The sequence below is a fragment of the Marmota marmota genome, unplaced genomic scaffold, assembly GCF_001458135.2.
Source record: "Marmota marmota marmota unplaced genomic scaffold, marMar, whole genome shotgun sequence".
NCBI classification, from domain to species: domain Eukaryota; kingdom Metazoa; phylum Chordata; class Mammalia; order Rodentia; family Sciuridae; genus Marmota; species Marmota marmota.
Window position 1 is genome coordinate 30,048,083 of NW_025999968.1, and position 25,982 is coordinate 30,074,064.

Here is a 25,982-nt window from a genome sequence, read left to right on the forward strand (position 1 = left end):
TATATATATATATATATATATATATATATATATATATATATATATATATTTATGAGAAAACAAAAAGGAAAGGAAGCAGAGATTTATTTCTTAAAGATCAAGAGACTGGGAAGTCCAAGATTATGGGTCCAACCTTTGACAGCAGGCTTTGTGCTGTGTCATCTCATGGCAAAGGCCAAAGGGCAAGAGAGCATGAAAGAGAAAGAGAAGGGAAGGGAGCCAAACACATCCTATTATCCAGAACACACACCTAAGAAAACTACCCATTCCTATGATAACAGCATTAATCCATTCCTGAGGCTCTGCACTCCTGATCACTTCCTCACAGTCTCACCTGTCACTACTCTTGCACTGGAGATTAAGTTTCCAAACCAGGACACTTTGGACACACATTCAAATTATAATAATGATGATGGTATTTATTAATCTTAATATTTTTTGAAATCAGAAAAAGTTCACATTTTGTATTATAAGATACACTTGAAAATCTGTAGGCATTTAATAAACACTCAAGTTAAAGATAAGAATTTTCTATTTAGGAAAAATTCCCCATTAATAATTATCTAAGAGATTATGATTACACTTGGAAATATTCAGTGAGATAGGTGGACATAATGTAAAGCACAAATGAAGAATGCCCATGGTTAATTAAATTGCATTTCTTGAAAATACAGAACATAAGTCAATCAGATATGAAGCACTTGCTCTATCTCCCTGCTAAGCATTTAAGACTGAGAAAGAAAAAATAAAGGGATATGTTGGGTTTAGCAGTATTATAGATGTGAACCACATCACTAGGAGATAATACCATATTATTTTTCTGGAATGACAATGAGGACATTCACCTTAAGAGGCTCCCTTTGATGTGGTATTTAAAATCACAAGTGAGGGATGTGTTAGGAATAAAACAAAACCACAGGTGGTGTTTTGGTTCTCAAGTCCATAATTCTTCAAATAGAGTGAATTAACAGATGAGAACAAGAATCTGTATGAAGTCTGAAATAAACTGTTCAAATGCTTAATTTTCTTGTTTAGATCTTATTACCAGTAACAACAAAACACTATATCACAATGGTGAATAAGGTTCATGTAATTACTGGCTAGTGAATAATTATCACTTGCCTGCTATTATTTTAATTTGGGGTTTGTTTTATGAGTAAACTATCTTTCTTTTTTGAGAATTTACCAGTGAACAAACACATTTACTTAAAAATACTTTTTATCACACTTTCTTTAGACAACCTTTTTTTAAAAAAAAATAAATCCATCAAGCCTTTTCCCCTAGAGTAAATCTTGACCACAAAAAGGATATTTTGTTTTTCTTTCCCACATAGTAAGGTAATGAAGGTTCAGTAGCTACTGAGGGCCACAGGTCACATGACTTCCCACAAAGTATCATGAATTCACTTCCCCCTTCAGGGTGATGAAAGATTGCTAGTTAAAATTTTTTTTAGCACTTCTGCAGAGCTGAAGTCATATTACTGCATTGATGATGATTAGAAATTATTAAAACAAGAATTATATTGGAGGCTGATTATCTTAGTGAGTAATAAGAGTAATAGTACTATATTTTTTTCAGGGTAACATCAATGATATAGAAAGGGAGGGATAAATAAAAACCATTTGGAGAATCTGAAAAAAAAAGTACCATTGTTAAAGAAATACAGTAAAAACTTAAGAAATTAAAATGAAAATTGTAATGAAGACCTTCCAGGTAACTTTCTAAAAATTTGAAAGTTATCATTAAAAAACATACACTTATCATGCATGGGTAACAGATTAGTGATTGGGTGATTAAAATCATTATTATTAAAACCAGGAATATTATGATTTATTACAACTTTTGTAGAATCACAAAAATGTTGGTTCTGAGATAAAGATATAAACTTCAATGATTGTTTCTCACTATGGTTCAGTAAATTAATGTCTGAAAACTTATGAAAATATTATGTGTTTTCTTTATTAAAACACCTAAGTAATTTACAGTCTCACTTGATTCTTTTCTGGCTTGTGGCTGTTTCTCCAGTTCTTTCCCAAGAGGTTTAAACATGACCTTACTTCTTAAAATCACCTATGTGATCTTTAAAACAAGTAAAACTGTATAAAACATATCTTTGCTGAATTTTTGCATAGCTGTGCTTTTAGTTCTTCTAGAAACAAAAACTGTAGCAAAAATTCAATATGAAATGTTAAGATAAATTAGAGAAATGAGCTACTGGACTAACAAACGCATGTTCTCTTTAAAAGGTGTAACCTGAACTCGTAGACAACACATTATTTTCTTATGGAATGTGGGGCCAGTGTTGTCAATAGTTTGATTTTTCCAGAGAGAACATAAATTTGTGTTTAATATTAAGTATCTTGAGCATCAAATGTAAGCAACAAATTGAAATGTTTTTGAACATTCTGTGGAGAACAAAAAATTATAATTGAAGTCTCTATTTGGCATATATATCTCCAGGTTTGCTTCTCAAAGTCTAGAACAAAAGAGAGAAAAAGTGTGTTTCAAATGTGTCATTCTTTTCTCTGAGATTAATTGTTCAGTCATGCATATGTTCAAAACTTTAAAATATTATGTTCAAAAGACTGGTGTTTAGTTTTCTGAGTTGCAATGGTTTTATGGTTGTTGAATGCGACACTGCCTAACTCTATTGTAAAGTAACACCTGTGGAGGAATACCTGTGATAAGGCACACAAGGAACAGACACAGACACATAAAAAAGTGCAAGCAGACAGACAGCAGGAGTGGAGAGGAGTGAAGTGAAATGGGGAAGAAGAAGTGCATAAGTTAAGGGTCTGCTCCTGTCTGCCTGGGAATTTATTAACTCAAAGAACATATACCTCCCGTTACCAAGATTATATTCTAATTAGTATTACTTTACCCTAAGTCCTAGCTAACTGAGATAAGATCCAGGCTAGAAGTAATATGGGGCTCCTACCTACCAATGCATATCCATGGAAATCAGATATTGCCTGCATTGTTGTCTCATTATCTCAGGAGGAAACGGCTGGGCATTCCAATCATGGGAATCAGGGCTCTGGTTATTCTCCAGGAGTTTGCTCACCTGGGGAATGCCCCCCCTGTCTATTTCCACTGTCAGAATACTTACAGTCCCGCTTTGTTTGTTTGTTTGTTTTCTGAGGTCTTCTGGATGAATAATATCTGTTTACTTCTTAATGCTGGCAAGGGCAGGCATTGACAACAGCCAGTGCAACATAACAATCCCAGTAGCAGTGAACATCCACCTATGAATAATTGTTCGACCCAGATGAAATTGAGTAACCACAAAGTTAGTCAATCCAACAAGTCTAAACCTCCATCATCTTGTTGGACCTTATTAATAATATCTTTAAGGTAATCTAACTCCCTTGAAATAGAATTACTGTTATCACTTAAATTGAGGGGACACATATTATTAAACTCCTGACATCCTTTATGATGCAAGAACAACAGATAATCAATAGCAGCCTGATTGTCAAGAACGGTTTGACGGTGTTGTTTTTGTTCTTCATTAAGCATATTAATGGCCATAGAGGTATGATTAATACTTTTTACCATAACACAGGTCAGCTTCATTGTGATTTTTTAAGCCCTGACAGCTAGTCCAGGGAAACCACTAAGGAAAACGTCAAAGTATCAAATTCTGCCTTAGAGAAAAGATTTACTGAATCATCACTGTTTTCATCAAGGGGAACAGACCTCTATGAATACATTGTGCAGGATGGTGGCCCATTAAATCCTACAAAGATGGTAAGAACACAGTCTGGTAAGACAACAATGGGTACCACATAACAGGTGTATAACAATTTCAGCCAAGCGAACCTAGGTATTATAATGGATTCTAGAAGTCCAGGAGTCTGACTGAACTAAGTTTCCCACTACTGGGGTACAACAGCAGAATAACATTATCATAAAGAGCAAAACATTTACAGAGTTTTCTGTGAGTTTAGCAAACAAAGCAGAAACTAAGTTTTCCAGAGTACTTTTTAACCCCATTGAGTCAACAGCTACTAAGCTGAGGCTGTTAATGATTTATATCCCCTCAAGTAACTGGAAGTCTCGTAGCTTGGGATCCTTTTTAAAGTTTCTTAGCTGTCCTCCTTTAATGTTTCCTCTCTTCTGAGGAGAGTGATCACTGTCCTCTTGTTTGGTGGAACTCTCCTCATCCAGGATCAAACAAAACTTGGGAAGTGGAAAGCGGATTGTAAAGTCCCTGAAGTCCATTCAAAATTGATAGATATCATGCATTAAGCTGGAGTCTAAACAGGACCTGTTGGTGTAAACATAACAGTCTATCCTTTCCCCCATGTGATCAGAGGCATAGGGTCTTGTCATACTGGGTCTTGAACCCTATATTTTACATAAATTTTTAGCAATGACTGTTTGGGAATAAAATGTCTATCCAAAGCAGACAACCAATTGTGAATATTAACTTTGCATTGCACATCGAGTACATTAATTGTAAATAAAAAGGTATTTAAAGCATTGTTAATATGAGAGAGACTAGATTCCCCCTTTTTGGTTTTAATTTTAAAAGGCAAGTTTTAAGATTACAATGTGCTTATTTGATCAAAGTTTGTCCAGTAGGATTATAAGAAATATCATTATTTAAAATTATATTTCTTTGATTACAAAATTGTGCAAAAACACAAGATGTATGCACATGTCTGTAGTGGCAAAACAAAGAAATAAATGAGAAATGCAAGCAGATACTTTTTTTTTTCTTAGACTTGTTGGCACTAACTTAAATAAACCCAGAATGAGTATTAATAAAAACATGAAGACAGGAGAGAAGATGAAAAGGAGGGAAATGGGTAACGTCCATTTACCAAAGTACATAAGAATGTAGGCCCCATGGGTTCACTATATACGAGTGTGTCATAAGTTATAAATAACATGGTTTGAGAGTTTAGAAGAGGACATATCTATTTGGTGGACCCTAAAAATATCTCTCTAGAAGAGAAAGAATTTAAACTTGAATATTCTTTCCATTTCAGGAGAATATTTTGCTTTAACTAATACTGTAGACCATAATTGAAATAAATGGCATAATATTAAAAATATTTATAGTAAGACTCATAGTTTTGTTATGTAGTTAGTGATATAACTATCAAAGCATGAATATTTATGAAGTGCTATTTTGAGGTATACTAGTTTGAGCACTGATTATTCTATTAAGCCCTTATACTCATTCAAATTTCTCACATGCTGCTTCTATTTACTAAATGTTATCCTGGCCTCCAAAGTTTAATGAATTTTTAATTGTGAAGTGATGATATGGCTTTCTGCTAACACTCAAAAGCCATCCATCATCAACTATATTTTACTAACCAATTCCCTTTAGCTCCTGATCACCTGAAGCTTACCTCCTCCTTTGACAACATATAATTTGACTTGTTTGGAACAAAACAAGATATACACTAGTTTGCTTTTGGATTTCATCCTTATGGTGGTTACTTAAATTACAGTTTCTCATTTACATATAGTAACAGCTTAATTGGATTGTTATCTTCCCAGCCACTCCTGGGAAATCCATTCTGCATACAAAACTCTGCATTTTAGGCTCACCCATGTTGATCCTGTTTATTTGCAAACATATATCTATTTATTATTCATTGAAAAACTGCCTGTTCTTATTTTTGCATATTCTCATCTCTTTAGCTAAAAGAATCTTTGCAAATCATTTAAATATGTTTAAGATTCTGTCACCTTCCCAATTAAAATATGCTGTTAGCTTACCTAAAAAATACCATAAGTTTACTTAAAAATATAATTTTCATACTTCTACTTTTGAATAGTCTATTTTATAAATGATTACTAGCAATAAAAACTAATTTGACCATCAGTAATTATAAGTGCTGTATAACTAAGGTCAAAAATTTCATTTTATTAGTATACTTGTTTAAGATCACTTAACTTCATATTTTAGTTTATAACATTATTATAGGAAAATAAAATGACTGATTTAAAAAATGGTAAAAGGTGTGAAAAATATTAAAATTAGATGGTTGCAAGGAATTGCAAAAGGCATGAGTAGTGATTTTCAAATTCAATAAATTTCTCTGCACCATTGTGTTAGATGACTTGGATTTTTAATGAAAATTTCAGTCTTAATGATTTTCTAATATTTATAAATAATTCCAATATAAGTTAATAATTTTGTGCATGTATGTGTGTGTGTGTGTGTGTGTGTGTGTGTGTGGTGCTGGGAATTGAACCCGGGGTCTTGTGCATGTGAGGCAAGCACAAGACCTATATCCCCAGCCCAATTCTGTGCAATTTTTAACCATAAAATTCATTGGGTTTTAAATATATACTGTGTGTAAAATATAATTTTCCTTATTTATATGGATATTTATTATTTTCTCTTACCTTTATTAGATATGACTCTTATTCAAAGCCTTGAACATAGCAATAAATAACTCAATATACAATACTAGATAAGATATTAACACTTTCACCCACTTATTACATCATTACTTTTAAATCTTGTTTCCACATACCGTGTGCATATCTAACCACAGTTTTCTAATAAAAGCATCCTCTTGTGTTGAGACAATGGTTCATTCTGGATATCATTTACTACCTCCAGACAAAAACTGGACTTTTAATTAGGAGGCTTCCTCATCTCTAATTTCTCACCTATATGCCAAAGTGTTGAAAGTTCTGACTAATAACCATTTCTCTGGGTTAATGTTTTGCCTACTGTTAGAGAACAAATTAAGCCACTTTGGTAATTAGCTTTATTGCCAATTCCTATAGCTTGAGTTATGATGCCCCAAACATGTGTCTGATTCCCTGTCATGTCAAAAAATAATGTTGAAAACATTAAGCCGGTAGAAAAGAAAAAATATATACATACACGCACATATTTTTTTTTGTTTGATTGTTTTTTGTAGGTTTTTTTTTTTTTTTTTGTACCAGGTATTGAACCCAAGGGCACATTAACTACTGAGCTACATCTGCAACCCATTTTATTTTTTATTTGGAAACAGGGTCTCACTAAGTTGCTGAGGTTGGCTTTGAACTTGTGATATCCCTGCCTCAGACCCTCATGAGATGCTGGGATTATGGTGTGCACCATCATCCCCTACAAAAATCTACTCTAATCTGTTGGAAAACATAGGATTGAGGGAAGAATGTTTTTTTTTTTTTTTTAACTTTGATTATTAGGTCTCCTACTTATGGGTAATTTGCATACCTCCTGTATAAAATTAGAACCACACCACCTTATAGGGACATTATGGAAATGAAATAAAACAAATATGTATCAGGGTCTTTCCTAAATCATTGACTTCTCTTATTATTGAAGAAAAAAAAAAAAGCAATGTGGAGTGGAATGGTAAAGGATAAAAGTGGAGCAAGGTTCAAAATAACAAAGAGCAGGACTTAGCAAGTGGAACAGGCAGAACATAATAGTAGAGATCAGATCATTTTCAGTGTTTTTCCTCATGCAATATTCTATTACACCACAGATGCAAGTCTATCTTCTCCAGCAGCCTCCAGCAGTTTGTTTCTTCAAAGCCTATAAAGTGAATCCTATCTTACTTTTTTGTTTCATAAATATTTGTAAATAACAAGAATAAAGAGACAATACACATTAGTAATTTCTCAAGAATCTGTTTTCAGAGAGAATGAAGGCTGAAAGTCACATTAACAAATTAATTCAGGGATGTACTTGGGTAGTTTTTATGCCCTTGATTGCGAATGTCTGAAAATTTCCTATGCATGATTAAAACCCGTAATTGACCCCCAGAGAGAAGAAGAGAAAAGCTGTTGACTTCTAGGCCACTAATACAGTACACAGAAAAGCTAATTTTTGGATTTGCACCTTTCTTTCTTTTTTCTTTTTCTTTTTTTTATGAGCTATGGTCATTAGTGACTCATATAAAGTCCTTCAACTTTAGCAACTAGTAAGTATTTCAAGGAGTGGTTAAAAAAGATGTGAGATTATACTTAAGGGTGGTATGTAAAATAAGTATTTAATAACCATCATAACCAATTATGTTTAAGTGCTTACATGGATTAGCTTAATTTTCTGCCAATGCCATGATACAATTTTTATAATTATACCCAGTTTTCAGATTTAAAAACTATTTTATAGCTAGAGAAAATAATTTACTTTGGATTGCAAAGACGATAAGGAGTGAAGAGTTATCATGTCCAATCAATCCAACATCTTAGTATATGTTCTCAAAAAATAGACTATAGTTTTCCTTAATTGTAGTCATAATGTTTATGATTAGTGATAATGTCTACTTTATTTCCATGTTACCTTTATTCAAATAAAGGATTTTAATTTTATATCAGTTTAGACACAAGGTAATAGATGCTTACTTGAATTTATGGCATAAGATTTGGCCTAAGATAAAACCCTGCATACAAAAGATCTATTTTTCATATTTACTTCGTATTGGTTTAAGTACATTACATGATTTTGTGACAAAATGCAAAGTAAAATCTTTGAATTTTTTCAGGTTAGACTATCCATTAAATGTCTAAATACAAATGTCTAAAACATTTTGTTTAGTGTCTGAGGATCAAATATAAAAAAAATTCTTTTGAATCTAACAAATGAATATAGGTTCTTTGAATCCTCCATGTAAATAGATTGTCCACTGAATTTTCTACCTATAGATCCAACTCATTGCAGCTTCGGAAACTCATCATTCTAGTAAAAGCAATTTCACATCTCAAATATATAAAAAAAATTTTACTCATTATTTGTCTTTACTCCTGGGAGCACTTAACTACAGTGTACTTTGCTTCACTGAAGTTTTCTCTTCATTTGAAGTCACTCTATTAATTTCCCCAGACCCTTTGAGCATCTTTGCCAGCTCATCCTCTTCTGTATTTTATTTAATTGAAACCAAGCCCTGGGTTATTGTTTCCTCTCATTGTTTCTCTTCTTCATAAGAATTTATCTATGCCTATGACTCAATCATTACCTTTCTGTCAAAAACACATTCACTGAATTTCAAAAGTTGTTTGAGTGGTCTATAAAATATTCCCATTTGAATATCTTTCAAATGTTGAATGATGATGGTGAAAACTAATCTCATCTCTTTTCTTAGTCGTGTTATACCAAAATCAAGCCTAAGACAGGGATTTTGGAGCCATGGTTTACTGAGATGTGACTTTCTGAAGCAGAGGAAGCACTAGAGAGGGTACATTGGAATAGTCTCAGTTAAGATATTGGAACAGGAACAGAAAATTTCTGAAATAAAAGTATAATTTTTTTTAATAAAAGGATAGAAAAAAATCAGGAGTAAATATTGATTGCTTTTTTATTATGTTGGCCAGAAATGATTATACTTTATTCTGCATGAACTTCTTTCTGTGGCCACATGAAGGCTAAGGTTCCTTTCAATCTTGAAAATGTACATTATTGCAATTTACCTATCCAGACTGGACAATCATGTGCTTGTTATAATTGACTATGATAAACAACCATCATTTTTCCCTTTTCTCTTTTAATTTTTTTATAGTTGTAGATAGGCAGAATGCCTTTATTTGTGTATTTTTATATGGTGCTAAGGATCAAACCCAGTGCCTCACTCATGCTATGCATGTGCTTTGCCACTGAGGTACAGACTCAGCCCTCATTTTTCTTTTTGCATAAACAAAATTCACAGTATGAGGGAGAGACTATTTTGACATGTCTTGCTTTTGTAAATCCGTTAACAAATTACAAATTGAACAGGGATTTGTTTATTTCAAATTAAAATCTGTTTCTTAAAGCTACTCTTTGAATCCTCATTTCCCTGTAAAAATGCTACTACAGAAAAGAACAGGTAAACAAAACACCTTCTTCATTATAATTTTTATTGATTACAATCTTCCAGTGAATGATTTGTATGTCAAAATCAACAGAATAAAACCAAATATTTTATTTTTAACCTAAAACATAAAAAAACCTTCTAATGCAACTAGATTTCAACTTAACTAAATTTAATATGGACAAAATGCAAAAAGTTTTATTTTTTTAAATTCTGCTTGCCTTTTTAAACATGTCTGTGATATAAAGAGGACACATCCTTTAAACTGGTGGTAGAATTATGTTTATTTGGCTATTTGAGTGTTTAAGCTAAACATAATTTTTTTAAACAGAGTAAATATGTTTTCAAGAAAAGCAAATAGAATCAATAGAAATATTTTCTAGTTTAATATGAACTACATAATACAATATTTGAATCTATAATTTTTTTAGATCCAGTCTGTAGTCTATTTTCTATGATGTTAATGTTATTAGCAAAATTTAGCCAAACGAAGCAAAGATCATGAAACTGTATACATTATTAGACTATACACACAATACTACAGCAGTGAGTTGTTTGTGATCTCTATATGTGCCCATATATTTGAACTCTATTGGGATTTCCCTGTAACTCCTTTTCTGATGAAGAGTGACTTTCATTTAACAGGATCATGGTAGCTATAGAATCAGCACAGGAAGATACTATGGTTTGAATGTGTTTATCTCCTCTGTAATCTATGTTGAAATTTGATTCCAACAATAATCATTTTTGAGAGGTAAGACCATTGGGACATTACTGAGTCATGAGGTCTCTGCCTTCATGAATGGGATCAGGTGTCCTTGTAGAAGGTTTTAGTGCAAGGAGTTTGGCTCTTTTTTTCCATTCTGCCATGTGAGAAAACAGCATCCCTCCCCTCGGGAGAATACGCAATGAAGGTGCCAGCTTGGAAGCAGAACCTGACTCTTATCAAGCAATATTTCTGAAGATGCATTGGCCTTGGACCTCCAAGTCTCCATAATTGCGAGAAGTAAAGTTCTATTCTTTATAATTTACCCAGTTTTAGGTATGTTATTAAAGTAATACTGACTAAGAATTAAGACTCAGAGTTTTCTAGAAGAGATAAGGAGCCAGATAACTAGGCTTACTTCTCTTATCATATTTGCAGGTGTCCCAGATAGAAAGTTGTAAAAATCATGGAGATGTGTGGCTTACATACTTATTCAGGGGAGAAAAGGGTGTTTTTCTGCAAGGTCTCTATGGAGCTGCTAGTCTCCAGGCTTGATATTTTCAGTATCCATCACAGCTTTAGAACTGGGGCTATGCTCTTAATCTGAAGGCTCTCAGAACTGCTATGACTGGCCATTCCTGCATGGTTTAGTCTTTCCCTACTGGACAATCTTTGCTCTAAAACTGTGTTGAGGTGACTAAAATATTTTCAGATCTACTTTATCCTCTGTGGCACTCCATGACAATCCTCTTTTCCACCTCATTATTTTCATAGGTATCATATCTGAATCATGTTTCAAAGTCTTTCCCTATGCATCATTTCCTCTCTCTCTCTCTCTCTCTCTCTCTCTCTCTCTCTCTCTCGGTTGCTTTTGCTTTTTACTTACATAAATGTTATTCTAACCCCAAAAACTTTATTCCGAAGCTGGGTGCTGTAAATCTGTAATCTCAGAAGCTCAAGAGGCTTAGGTAGGAGGATTGTGAGTTCAAAGCCAGCCTCAGCAAAAGCGAGACACTAAGCAACTCAGTGAGACCCTGTCTCTAAATAAAATACAAAATAAGGTTGGGGATGTGGTTCAGTGTTTGAGTGCCCCTGAGTTCAAACTCCCATATTAAATAAATAAATAAATAAATAACCAGAAACTTCACTCTGAATCTAGTCTTAAAAGTTGGTTCCCAAAGGCCCCAACTGAACACTAACACATCTCAAACCTCATCCATGAGACATTCACCAACATGTGGCCAGTCCTCACAAAATTACACTTACCCTGTAAGTGTTTACATTTAAAAATCTTTTCAAGGCTTCTGCTTTTAAGTTTGATATGTAAAGACTTTGGAAGACATTACTGTCCTCCAAGAAAAATATGGACAAATTGAAAATCAATGATTCTGTTGTTGTTATTGTTGTTCCACAAAAAATGAACAAACAACAACAACAACAACAACAAAACAGCTTAGTTTGTAGGACAAGCTACCACTCTGAAATCTAGAGGAAAAAGAGAATAGAGAATAACTGCTCAAATCTGCTTACTGAAAACAATATCCACGGGACTGAGAATCTGGTAAAGGCACAAAAAAATGGTAATTTTGTTGAATTAGTGAATGAACACTGCATAGAGAACAACATGAAGAAAGAAAACTACTGGGGCTGCAGTCAGGAGAGGTCTGACACCTATACAGACTAACTTCCAGCAACTTTATAAGGTTCTCACAGTAAATATCTGAAAAAAAGTTCCCTTTGTAAATTTCACAGTGTAAAAAGAAGAACAATAGTTGTGAAATACTTGTACAGCTTATCTTAATAAAGACATCCTCTCCAAGAGAAATATCCTCACTGGAGTCCTACCTTATAGACATGGAAGAGGGCATTCCTGTCACTCCAGCTAACCTCTTGTTTCACCAAAAGGAGAGGGAACTGTACTAACCAACCAACCAACCAACCAACCAACATCTCAAGTCACAGATTAAAGACAAAAGACTACTAAAAGATCAGATGTAGTTGTAACATTATAAAACACACCTCACCATCCCAAGAGAGCTCTACTGTACAAATACTGGATTAGAAGTGAAAGGGTTGAAAATCATACACTCAAAGTCCAAAGGAGGAAACAAAAACAAGGACTCTAGAATAATGCACAGCCTAGGACAGCTGTAGCTGAAGTAAACATTAAATTCAAGTCCAATTTCTAGTCATATTAATGTAAAACTTATGACACTTTTTTACCTCCATTTTTCTGTACAGCATGACTGATTTTCAACCAAAATAAATTACAAGACATATCAAAAAGCAATAAAAATGTATAGTCTGAGGAGGCAAATGCTTCAGAACAAGACTTAAATATGACATACTTATGGGATTAATCACACAAGTCTTCCAAAATAACTATAATTAATATGTTAAGTGCACTGAAGAATAAGTAGACAATATGCAAGAATAAGTAGGAAATGTGATCAGAGGGATGGAAATTCTAAGAAAGGAACAAAATAAGATGATAGATAGCCAAAGCACTTTAATACAAATGAATGATGCCATTAATGGTCTCATCAGTATACTCAGCACAAGAGAAAGCATCAGTGAGTTTGAAGACTGTCAATGGAAACTTTCCAAACTGGAATGCAAAAAGATATAAGAATAATACCATAGAGTGGAACACTCAAGTGAAGCTGGATCATTTTAGATGACATAACATTGGGCAATTAGCTCATCAGAAACATTATAAAAAGAAATGCAGCAGAAGAAATATTTAAGTAATAATGGCCAGGAGTTTTTCATACTACTAACAAGCACCAAAATGTTAGATTCAGAAATCTTAAAGAACTTCAACTTAGATAAATACCACTAAATACACATCTAGACATAGCATGTTCAAGTGGTCGACACGCAGGACAAAGAGAGAATCTTGAAGAAAGAAAGTGGGAAACATCTTACCTATGAAGAAATAATAAAAATTACAGTGGACTTCCCTGTATAAATCAGGTAAGCAAAAATAGTAGAGTGTAATATTTAAAATGTTAAAATCATTAACAAAACAATGTCAAAATGAACCCCACTATTATGTATAACTACAAGGACTAAAAATTTTTAAAAAGCAAACCAAACCACTAGGCTTGAATTCTATATTCAATCAAATTACCTTTCAAAGTAAAGAAGAGAGAAGGACTTTCCTCAAATAGAAATGAAAGAAATGCATTGGTTTAAGATATGTCAGTAACAAATTATGCTACTAGAAAGAAAATTATATAAGTCAGAAGCAAGTCTACTTAAAAAAAGGAAACATGTTTAGAAGAAACAAATATGAATAAATATTATTCTTAAGCTAAAAGGTAATTTTATGGTTTAGATATTAGGTATATCCCAAAAGCTTACATGTGGGACAGTAAAAGAATATTCAGAGGAGCGATGATTAAATTACAAGAGCTATAATGTAAACAACAGGTTCATTCACAGTTTCTGATTAACTGGACAGTAGTAGGGATGTGGGTGTGGCTTGAGGAAGTAGGTCTCTCGGGGGTGTGTCTTTGGGGTTTATAATTTGACCTTAGCCCACAGAGTTGTTTCTCTGCATCTTGGCTGTTGTGTCCTGAGCTGCTTGCCTCTGCCTTGAATTTCTACCACAAATGTTCTGTTTTACTATGGGCCCAGAGCTTTGGAGTCAGCTCCAACATAAACTGAACCTCTAAAACTGTGAGCACCAAATAATCTTTTCCTCCTCTAAATTGCTCTTTTCAGATCTTTATTCATAGTGACAAAAAAGCAAACTAAAGCAGGTAACTATGAAGTCACAATAATGGAATAAATGTTTTGAGAGAATATACTACATGGACAAGAGCAACAAGCGAGCAATATCACTAGTGACAGGGTGAAAAGGAATTTTAATCCTATGATTTCATTTTCCTGCACAAAAGGTGAAAAGAATTGTATATTTTAAGAGATGGGCTTAGATTAATTAAAAATGTATATTTTACACTTTAGGAAATACACTAAAAACTTGTTTAGATAAATAAATTGATTACTGAGAGGAGATGAGGTGAAATCATAATGAAACTTTCACCAGAAAGTGAAAGAAGAACTTAAAACCACAGAAAAGAAAAAAGAAACAATAACATAGAAAATAAAGATTTTTGCCAGGTGCCTTGGTGCACACCTGTAATCCCAGCATCTTGGAAGGCTGAGGCAGGAGGATCACGAGTTCTGAGCTAGCTTCACCAACAGTGAGGTGCTAATCAACTCAGTGAGACCCTATCTCTAAATAAAAAATATACAAAAAGGTCTAGGAATATGGCTCAGTAGCTAAGTGCCCCTTAGTTCAATTTCCGGTACCCCCACCAAAAGAAAGTAAAATAAAAATCTAATTATATCAGCAATCATTTTCAATTACAGTGGTCTAAATACATCAACTATACAAATACTTTCAGAGTGAATATTTAAAAAGACACAACTGTTGACTGTAATACTTTAACATCTAAAATTCTAATAGATTTAAGATAGAAACACAGAAAGTGAACCAAACTAATGCTAATCATAATAAATTTAAAGTAACTACATGGATTTTAAACAATGCAGGCTTCAGAACATGGAAATTAAACTATTCCAAGATGACAGACCAATTTTAAGAATATGTGCAACTAATAATTGGACATCAAAATTTGTGTGGGAAATACATATGTAAGTGAAAATAAAAACAGATACATCATTACTGTATTTTGAAACTTTACTACACTTTTATCTGTAAGTGTTAGATCAAGTGGACAGAGTTTAATAAGATACAGTTGACTAGAAATACACTAGATCTGATTGACACTTAGAAAACACTACATGTAACAAAAGTAGAATGCATATTCTCATACCCTCACATGAAACCATAAAACATACTTTGTCAAATGTAAAAGAGTGGTAAACATGCAAAGTATGTTTTTTTTTTGTTTTTTTTTGAGAGGGGACAGATACCTGGGGTTACAAGGGCACTTGAACACTGAGCCACATCCTCAGCCCTATTTTGTATTTTATTTAGAGACAGTGTCTCACTGAGTTGCTTAGGGCCTCGCCTTTGCTGAGGCTAGCTTTGCCCTCTCAATTCTCATGCCTCAACTGCTGGGATTACAGGTGTGAGTCACCAAGACTTGGCTCAAAGTAGTTTTTTACTATAATACAATAAAATAGGAATAATAATAATAATAAAACAGGAAAATTACTGAATTTTTGGAAATTAAACCACACATGTAAGTAGCACATGTGACAATGGAGACATGAGAAAAATTGAACAAGTATTTTGAACTTAGAACACAAATAAAATTTATCTAAAGTCATCAGAGCTTAGAGAAAAATAGGAAGTGTTCAATACCTATGTCAGAAAAGAAGAAATACTGAAGGAGTGAAATCAGAAGCAAGGTAAGATAGGAGTCTCCTGACTTTCTCCCTACCCACAAATGCTCTGAATAAGTATCTATAGAGTCAATTTTCTCAGAAAATTAGAAATTTTCTGAGTGTCTCTTACTGTCAGTCTATTTGTGTGCTACTCTAACAAACTATCATACCCTCAGCAATTTATAAATGATCAACAGTAATTCAGTCTGGAAAGTCCAAGATAGAGGTGTCACCAAGGAGTCTGGTGAGGGCAGCTCTCTGCTTCCAATATGGCATTTTATTCTTGCACCCTCTGGAAGAGATGACCACAGTGTCCTCACATGGAAGAAAGGTCAAAAGTACAAAAGAGGTGATCACTACTTCCCTTCAGCCCCTTTATAAGCTTCAGCCTTTATAAAGCTGCACCCTCATGACTTTATCACATTCTAAAGGTCCATAACTTGGCAATTAAGTTTCAATACAGGAATTTGGGAGGACATCCAGACTATATCACCTGCACAATAGATGACTGACAAAATGTGGATCAAATGGGTAGAAAAAGCTGATGCATACTTGGTTACAAATGGCACCCTTTCTCTAGGCCATACAAACAGAAATTTTCTAACAACCTCTTTCTGCCTAAGAAGAGAAAAATTAGGGCCAGATGTATAGGGTCTTATCTCTAATGTTTCCTAGAGCTTTTAATTCACATAGCTTTAGGAACAGTGGTGACTAGGCATATGTAAGTGTCTGTGGACCACAGAACAAATTATCAGCTTCATGTAAGAGCATGAGCACTTATAGAGATTTCCTTCTCTGTGATCAGGGCAGAGAAGGAACCAAAACATATGAATCTTAGTATCACCTTGAAGTGATATGCCAGCATATTCTTCTGTATGCTGCTGACACTCAAGTCTCTAACCAACCAGCATCAGACACTTAACTGGTCTGACAAACTAGTCTCTGGAACCTGACTGATAGCTTGTCATTTCACCAGACTTCTCCTATAGCTCACTCCAGCATTAAATCTGGGTTTACCAATTTCTCCTGAAAAAAAGTTTGTCCACCCAATAAATACCTCAAATTTTATAACTCCCACCAGAGGGACTGCATTCTAAATTTACTATCATGTAGACATGAACTCTTCCATGATTACAATATAAAATTTGATTTTAAACACGTATGCGAGCACTTCCAGGGGCTACACCTACCTGTGAGTTTTAGTGACAGATAAGTAACAAAAAGGTACTATTTATGCACACGTAAGTCACTGAAGTGCACAATTCCTGGGTTCTCCTGAAATAGTGCTTTGCTATACATTCTTCCAGTTGCTATCTAATAGTGGCTTCTAATTCACCTATACTACAGAGTTATGGATCTAACAAACAGTCAACCTCTTGAGAACTGAATGAGAACCTAAGTACTGCCTAAGTTATTTCCTTTGGCTCACTGTGGTGATACATCCTGGTCTGCCAATACTTCCTGGAAGGAAATTGTCCACATATTAGGCATTCCACATTTTTCATCTTCCATCCAAGAAACTGAATTCTAAAGTTCTGAGAATGAAAGGGACTTGGCTTTTGCTAGCTTTCAAAGATTATAGAAGATAGAGGTGGTTTTACACACTCATATGCATGCTTTCAGGAGCTACCCAACCTAGGATAGTATTCACATCTAGTTTCTCCATACAATGTGTTTAAATACTTTTTCGAGCTGCTTAGATCTTCTATCTAGGCTGCTTCTGAAAGTTCATACAGAAGACATACAATAGAGCACCAGGAAACTATATAGAAATTTGGGTATTTCCTGAGCCTTTTCCTCTGACTTGCTTTAGCAATAAAACCAGATCTGTAAATTCTTTCTGAAAGGTATTTGCTCATACATCAAGCACCAAATCTTCTAAATCTACCTAAGAAATGACCTTTTTAACCGCCTTTGTCTAGGAATTGATAGGCTCTACATTCCTGAATCTCCCTAAATCGTGGAAAACAAAAATGTATATATTCAATATCCTAATTCATTAGCTTTATCTTCAGGATCAGTGAGTGTAATTTTGGGGGTGGGCAGGGAGGCTAGGAGAGTTGGAGGGATTGAACTCAGGGAAACTTGATCACTGAGCCGCATCCCCAATCTTAGTTTATATTTCATTTAGAGACAGGGTCTCACTAAGTTGCTTACCTTGTTTTTGCTAAGGCTGGTTTTGAACTTGCGGTCCTTCTTCCACAGCCTCCTGAGCCCCTGGGATACAGTGCAATGTGCCACTGCAGCCAGCTTAGTGAGTGTAATCTTAATGAGAGTGTAGGCCTTATTTGCAGGTAAATGAATGGAGTTGGAGAAGATAACGCTGAGTGAAGTTAGCTGATCCCCAAAAAAGCTATGCAGAATGTTTTTTCTGATATAAGGAGGCTGACTCATAGTAGGGTAGGGAGGGGAAGCATGGGCGGATTAGTGGAACTCTAGATAAGGCAGAGGGGTGGGAGGGGAAGGGAAGGAACCTGGGGTTAGAAATGATGGTGGAATGTGACGGACATCATTATCCAAAGTACATGTATGAAGACACAAATTGGTGTGAATATACTTTGTATACAACCAGAGATATGAAAAATTGTGCTCTATATGCATAATATGAATTGTAATGCATTCCTCTGTCATATATAAATAAAAAAAAAGAGAGAAAGTGTGTGTGTAGGCTTTTGCTACAGGTGTTCTACCCTGTTCAGTGTAGACAGAGTGTGAGATAAACTTCTATTCTCATGCTCACTCTAGGATAGAAAGAACTAAAACATAAATTTAACCCTACAATGTCACAGCTGCATCTGCAGGGACAGGCTTCTGATGACATTGACAGGATTTGGCACATCCTGATTTACTACTTTTAGAATTAGGAATACAGTGGTGCAGAACAACAGAAAGTTTTGAGAAGCAACTTAAATCTCTGGCCAGGCTGATTGGTTATGCTAGTCTCCTACATAAAGCCAGTCTTATAGAAATAAGAGAAATATTTCTTATTATGGCATCAGCTGTATCATTTGTAAATGACAATATGGAGAAATTCAACTTTATCATATTAAAAAGTGTCTCCTCATTTGGACTGTCAATCAGGGAAATAGTTATACAGATTATAGGAAGAATCTATAACCTTGAGGTTTTAAATATGACCAATCCCAGTCACTGCTCCCTCCCTCCTCACCTCCTCACTATACTGTCATCTAACATCATAGTTTAATAAGATTCCTAACTTTAAATAACTAAAATTTACAGTATTTTTAAATCTGATATTTCTCCAATGTAATGTCCTCTGAGACTCATCTATGTTATCCAGGTCCATTAATTTGTTATCTTATATTGCTGTAAGGTGGTTGTTATATGGATATAATATTTGTTTATGCATTCTACTGTTAATGAAAATTTTAGGATCTAGATTTACACTGCTATAAATAAAGATGTTATTAATATCGTTGTATATGTCTCTTAAAGCAAATGTGGACTCATTTCTGATAGGCATGTAGCAAGCATTTGAGTTCTTGACTCAAAAGTTTGCATAAGTTCAATTCCACAACATTCAGGAAAAGAGTTTAACTCTGTAAGTCTGTATCACTAATTTATATTCCTGTCAGTAGTGATGACTGTTTCTCATTATGATTTCAATTTCTGTTTGTCTAAAGACTAAAAATGTAAAACATCTTTTCACATGCTTCCAACCCATTTAGATTTTTTTGGCAAATTGTCTCTCTACTATTTCACTAACTGGTACAGGCAATCCAGAGTTTATCAGATGGTTCATGGACCACTTTATAAAGAATAGTAGAAGCATTATGAAAGATAACTGACCTACCTCAAATGCTAGGCTCTGTTCTCTCTTTTCTTTTCCATCAAGTATGACTGTCATTTTTCAATGTCTCATAATTTCTCTAATGCTATCAAAAGGTATTTGTGGCTTGTTGGTTTTTTCTAATTCTTCTCAGTTGGAGTGTGTTAGTCATATTTACCTAGACCTCCTTTAATAGAAATGGAACACATATTGCGAATCACATCGGTTACACATCCACATTTTTATATACTGCCATACTAGTGTATGTTGTATTCTGCTGCCTTTCCTATCTTCTACTATCCCCCCTCCCCTCCCTTCCCCTCCACTCCCATCTTCTCTCTCTACCCCATCTACTGTAATTCATTTCTCTCTCTTGTTTATACGGGGTAAAAATGGGAGTTCATAATCCGTTTGAATCAAATGTATGAAATATGATATGTCAAGAGCTTTGTAATGTTTTGAACAACTAATAAAAAAAGAAATGGAACACACAATTCTGTTTTCAAGAATGTCAAGTATTTTTATTTCTAGAATCAATTATTTAGCCTAAAATTTTCCCTTATCAAAGTGAATGCCATGACAGAGAAGAAGAATGTCTTGGGGGTTTTATTTTAATCTCTAAGTTTTAGAATCCTTAAAAGAATTCTAGAATTTTAGAAATTGATTCTTTCAAACATCAAGAATTTGAGAATTCTTAAAAGTTTTAGAATTCTTGAAAACCTAGTATAATCTCTATTATATGGACGAAGTTTGTTGTTTGTTTTGCTTTGAATTCTCCAATGTAGTGATCTTCCAACAGCTTTAGAAAAATGTGTGCTCAACAGTCAGTTTACCACCAAATTCCAATTTGTGATACTGAGAGGGAACTCTAAGAGTCCATTTAGATGACAAATGGAGACATTTTATTTGCCTTTTACTGAATATAACTTTAAGAACATAATATGAGCATTGTAGTTGTCACAATATCCTTTAGTTCAAGCATTCTGTGTTGTTAAATCTATCAGAAATAAGAAAAGGTAGATATCTGATTTTCCCCATTTGTTTGTACGTTACATTTCTTCAGTATCAATTTCTACCTTCTAAAATATTGAAGGTGTTTATAGATAAACTATGAAGTGACTAACCTCTTTTTAGTTTCCTATTTTCTTATTTTGATTTTCATAATATGCTTTATCAAAATGAAATCCATAACTACAGTTTTTCATTAACATATATGACAATAATTAATAAATAAATGATGTAGGCTGCATTCCACTAGAATAAGTTAAATACAACTCATTAGAAAAGCTGAATAACTATTACCAAGAAAATGTTTTAAATATCTTCATGCCCTCTGTAATTTACAAATTTATTTAAACTCTTCTCCATTTTGGGTCACATTTCAATCATTAGGCTTTAAAGATGCTTATTCTATAATCAAAGCATTTCACAGTATGAGACCTAAGGCATTCTGTGAATAAAATGCCTATGAACCACAGCACTGGGAATCACATCTGGTCAACATGCAATCTTTGTAGCGCTATGAGAAAGGTTCTTCCTCAGCAGAGAACTGGTGAGGTGAATAATTCAGGTAAGAATTGACATTGCTGGAGGCCAAATTGCTGAAATATTTCTCGATTAGAATTATAAGAACATGAGAGATTTTTGGAGAGAGAATAAAGGTCATTTGGTCCATCAAGACATATTCTTTTTAGTACTCCATTTCCCCAAGGATGGCATCTAATTGTTTCTTGAATGACATTCCTGCTTTTTGCCTCAACAACTTTGCCTGCAGGCTCTTCTAAGCATTTATTATTCTCCACATGAAAAGGTACTTTCTGAAATATGTGCTGAATTTATTTTTTAATTTCCATTTATGTCTTCTTGTCCTATAATCTGTGTTGAAATGGAAATAATAATTTGGGTTGACATTATCTATGGCAGTTAAGACTTTATATGCTTCAAATCAGACAGCTCCAACCCTGTCCTTAATATTATATGCCCAGATTTACAGTTCAGGCCACCAGCCCTGAATAATAAACAGTGGTAGAGGTCTCAGTTACAATACTGTTTCCAAAATGCAATATTCTTTCAACATACATTTTTTCTTTGCAGAATAAAGATTAGCACTTACTGAAAATAAGTGAAAAATTAACAGGTTAATAGTATTTCCAGGTCACTTGCAAATATGAATGAATGTGTGCAGGTATTATACACATGTGTATTAGGTGCAAACACATATACATAGTGTACATATATATTGTATTTGTGCACATATATGTGTAGTAATTGTATATATATATGTGTACTTGTATATATTTTTTTCTGATTTTCTCCTAGAAGGAGAGGAATGAGTTTAGTGTTATTAAGAAATTTACTAATATTTGTAGCCCAAAATTAAGTAACTATTTTATTGTTTTGAGTAAATAATTATAAAACACAAATCATAATAAAATCCCACAAATTCAAAAATATGCAAGTAGAATACATTATAATTTACTTGATTTAAAAATAACAATAACTGTTTTATAGACTCAGAAAAGTTTTAAATATGAAAACTCAAGCCTATTTTGCTTTGATTTTTGGAAATTCTGGGCAAAAGAGCTAATTATTCACCTAATGATATCTTCTTATTTTTTCTTCTTCTTCTTTTTTGATACCAGGGATTGAACTCAGGGGCACTTAAACACTGAACAACATCCCCAACCCTATTTTGTATTTTATTTAAAGACAGGGTCTCACTGAGTTGCTTAGTGCCTTACCTTTGCTGAGGCTGGCTTTGAACCTGGGATCCTCCTGTCTCAGCCTCCCGAGCCACTGGGATCACAGGCATGCACCACCACATCCAGCCTATCTCCCTTCTTGATATCAATAAAATTTCAAAAAAAAAAAAAAAGTTAAACTTTCCCATTGTGTATAGTTGTTCTGTTTGTCTCTTTAGTTAAGCAGCCTTGTAATCACATCTTTACTACAATGATGGTTAGTTCTATAATGAGCAATAATCCAAGATAAAGGATTTAGTCAATCCATTCATCTCCTGACATTACATAGGCAGAGATGTCTGGTTTGGTTTATTGAATACAAGGAAATTTCAGGACCTTGTTCTCACTATGCAAAACAAGCATTTATTTTTCTCTTAAGAAAAAAAGCATATGACTTGTTACTGCTGGCATATTGCCATCATGAAAGAACTCAGGAGAGACCAACCAAATGTGAAAGAGGCAGACTCTCAAGGTGGGAATGAGAGTTCGTAGGCCAAATCTAACTTATGACTTCAGTGGCATAGCCATTACAACCTTGCATTGTTTAAACTGATGGAGCTTGGTATTTTTTTTTTTAACAACAAATAAAAATATTCAAGTCAATAGTGTAAGTGTTACTTTTAGTTTAATTTATATTACTTTGGCCTTACTGGTCTTTACATGTTTGTTTACTTTCCATATTTCTGTTATTCTGAATATTATTAGTTACCTCCATACTATTATGTAAATCAATTTTAAAGAACACATATAAAATCATTAAGAATAATAAAGACACTCCACAAGCAACAGTCTGTGCCTGGGCAAATACACACACACAAATGCGCGCGGGCACACACACACAGGCACATGAACACACATACACACAAAAACACACTAAAAAAAAAAAAAAGCAGTATATGAGGTAGGGAGGCAACAAGCTTAATATACTGCTGGTCCTAGCAGTACATTGATCTCAATAATTGCTGGTATAAACATGAGTTCCAGACTTGGCTATTTTTTTTTTTTTAGACAAGATGGGCAATACCAACCCAGTTACCCAAAGAAGCTTTAGCTGAAGAAATGAACATTCTTTCAGAATATTCTGAAATAGGATGACCAGTGTGGACTTCTCACTTATGTGTTGTTTCTAAAAAAGAACACAGAAGAAGAGATGTATTCTTTTTATTATCAGGGTCCTTGTCATTAGTTTTGTTGTCACAAGAGTAGGGGAGACTTCCCTATGATGGTAAAAGATTCTTTAATCACAAAGGAAGAGGAAAGTTGTGACAAGAGATATATTTTTTATTCCTTTTATCATAAAAGCAGCGGGATACTCTCCCTTTATCATGAGCAAAGTGAATCTCTTTTCCCATCTCTCCTTTGAAACAACTTTTGGAAGGAGAGGGTCATAAAGTTTCAGAAGAAAAATGGTGATTCTGAGAATATTTAGAATTTCTAGGCCTATTTCCAAGTAGGAAATAATAATGGTTTGAATCTTTCAGATTTCATTTTAAACTAGAAAAGTCTTCATTAAGTCCCAATCCTCAATGACCAAAGCATTTTTTTAATTAAATGATGTTTTGCATAAATTTATTACTCCATTCTGAGTTCATCAGGACCCTCCAACAAGAGGTCTTGTATACATTATAAAACCTTCAAGCTTAGAGTGTATGCAGTATGAAATCATGTAAGATTTCAGAGTAAGAAGTGGGAAAATTGATAATTTTAAGTTCACTTCCTAGAAAATAAACTCTAGAATTCCTATCACATGATAGACACTATACACACTATACAACTACGATTCATTTTGTATTGCTCATCTTTTAGTTAAAATTTAACTTAAGTGCCACATAAAAATATAAAATTTGGCTTTATTATACCAAGAAAGAAATCCACATTGTGTTCAGTGTATAAGGTTCAAATTGAAATGGATTATTAGGGTGAAAATAAGTCAATTTTTTTTTTTTAGTATTCATTATTTAGTTTTCGGTGGACACAACATCTCTATTTTTATGTGGTGCTGAGGATCAAACCCAGCACCCCGCGCATGTCAAGGGAGCTCGCTACCACTTGAGCCACATCCCCAGCCCAAGTCAATTGTTTCTACTAGGAAAGCTCAACTGAATTTAATATATTTTTTTCAAAATACTTTAGATATTTAAAGGGTTTGACCTATTATTTCAGTTTACATCTACACAATGAGAAATAAAAAAAAATGACAAGTAACAGTTACTGAGTTACCATGTAAGATTTTTTTCTAAGTTTTAGTTCAAATATCTTGTTCAGGACAAACCTGCAGAGGGGTAAAAGGGTGTTAGGATAGGAATTAATGTAGCAGATGCTTTTACAGATATGGTCTCCTTGAACTCTCATGACCTTAGATGATAGGTATTATTCTCTTTTTATAGATGAAGAAATGGCTACCTTTAAAAAAAGCCAATTTGACTAAAAAGAGCTATATCTATCAAACAATCCCTTCCCATTCTAATGGCAAGGACACAACTTATCCAATTTATTCCACCCTCATTCCACTCCTTTCTCATTTGGCATGTAAGTAATCAGAAATAAAACCATAATTTGGGTCTAAAGGGAACAATGTATACAACTAATGCTGGGGTGGTATAGTTTCCTTTCAGAGGGTTCAAAACACACATTTTATCCACTAAAATGGAAACAGAAAAAAACAAAAACTACTAAAATTTAAATAACAATGAAAACAACAAAATATCAAAATACACATGGCCAAATAATATTAGATACACTCACTACACTCACCCCACCCAATCTCAGTCCCTAAACAAAGGGAGGGGAAAAATAAAACAAATCTAGCAGGAAAGGCAGTCATAATGTCAGGGTTGGAAATGATTTTAGAGAGGTCCCCCTCATTTCACAGGTGAAGCAACTGAGACTCAGAGGAGAGGTAATTTGTTCAAAGCTACATAACTAATCAGTGGCAGAGCCCTGACTGGGACATAGTTTGAAGGTGACAAAATTCACCAAAGCTATTTGTCCTGGGATGGGAGGTCTCAAATGTTTATTTTTCAAACTATTCTTTCTGCTATGCCCTAACTTTCACTAAATATTAATTGACAACTTTATAACTGATACATAGGACAATCTTAAATATATATGTCTTCAAATTAGACAATACTACATTAATGTTTGAGTGGTAAGATTGTATTTTGAAGCATACAGATTTTTGGAATTTATTACGTTTATTATGTATCATTAATGTAACATTTAAAATTACTATACAAATATATTTTGCCATTTTGTCTGTACTTAGTAACAAATTTGCATTTTTGATTTAATGTAACAAAGGCTTTGATGTAATTTCTGTTAGATTCTGCATTTTTAAATTAGTGTTATACTTAACCTCAAGAATGACTGATTCTTATTGTATTAGTATTGTGAATAATCATGTGAAATGTTTTGAGACAGAGTACTATATTTGTGAATATAATTTTATGGCTTTTTTTTTTTCACTTAGTAGGAATCTTTCCATCAGTATGGAAAAGTAAGAAAATTGCTTTTTGCTGTATAATCTGGCATTTGTTGTAGATTAAAGCTTATTTTTCTGTGAATAAAACTTATTCAATATAGTACTATTCTTTAAAATGAA

The 25,982-nt window shown here is 33.7% G+C and overlaps 1 long non-coding RNA gene across 1 annotated transcript in view; it reads right to left on the minus strand.

Annotated features, from left to right (window-relative positions):
• Nucleotides 1-25,982, minus strand: part of LOC125616917 — a 764,349-nt gene that overhangs the window by 323,286 nt on the left and 415,081 nt on the right. The window lies entirely within an intron of this gene.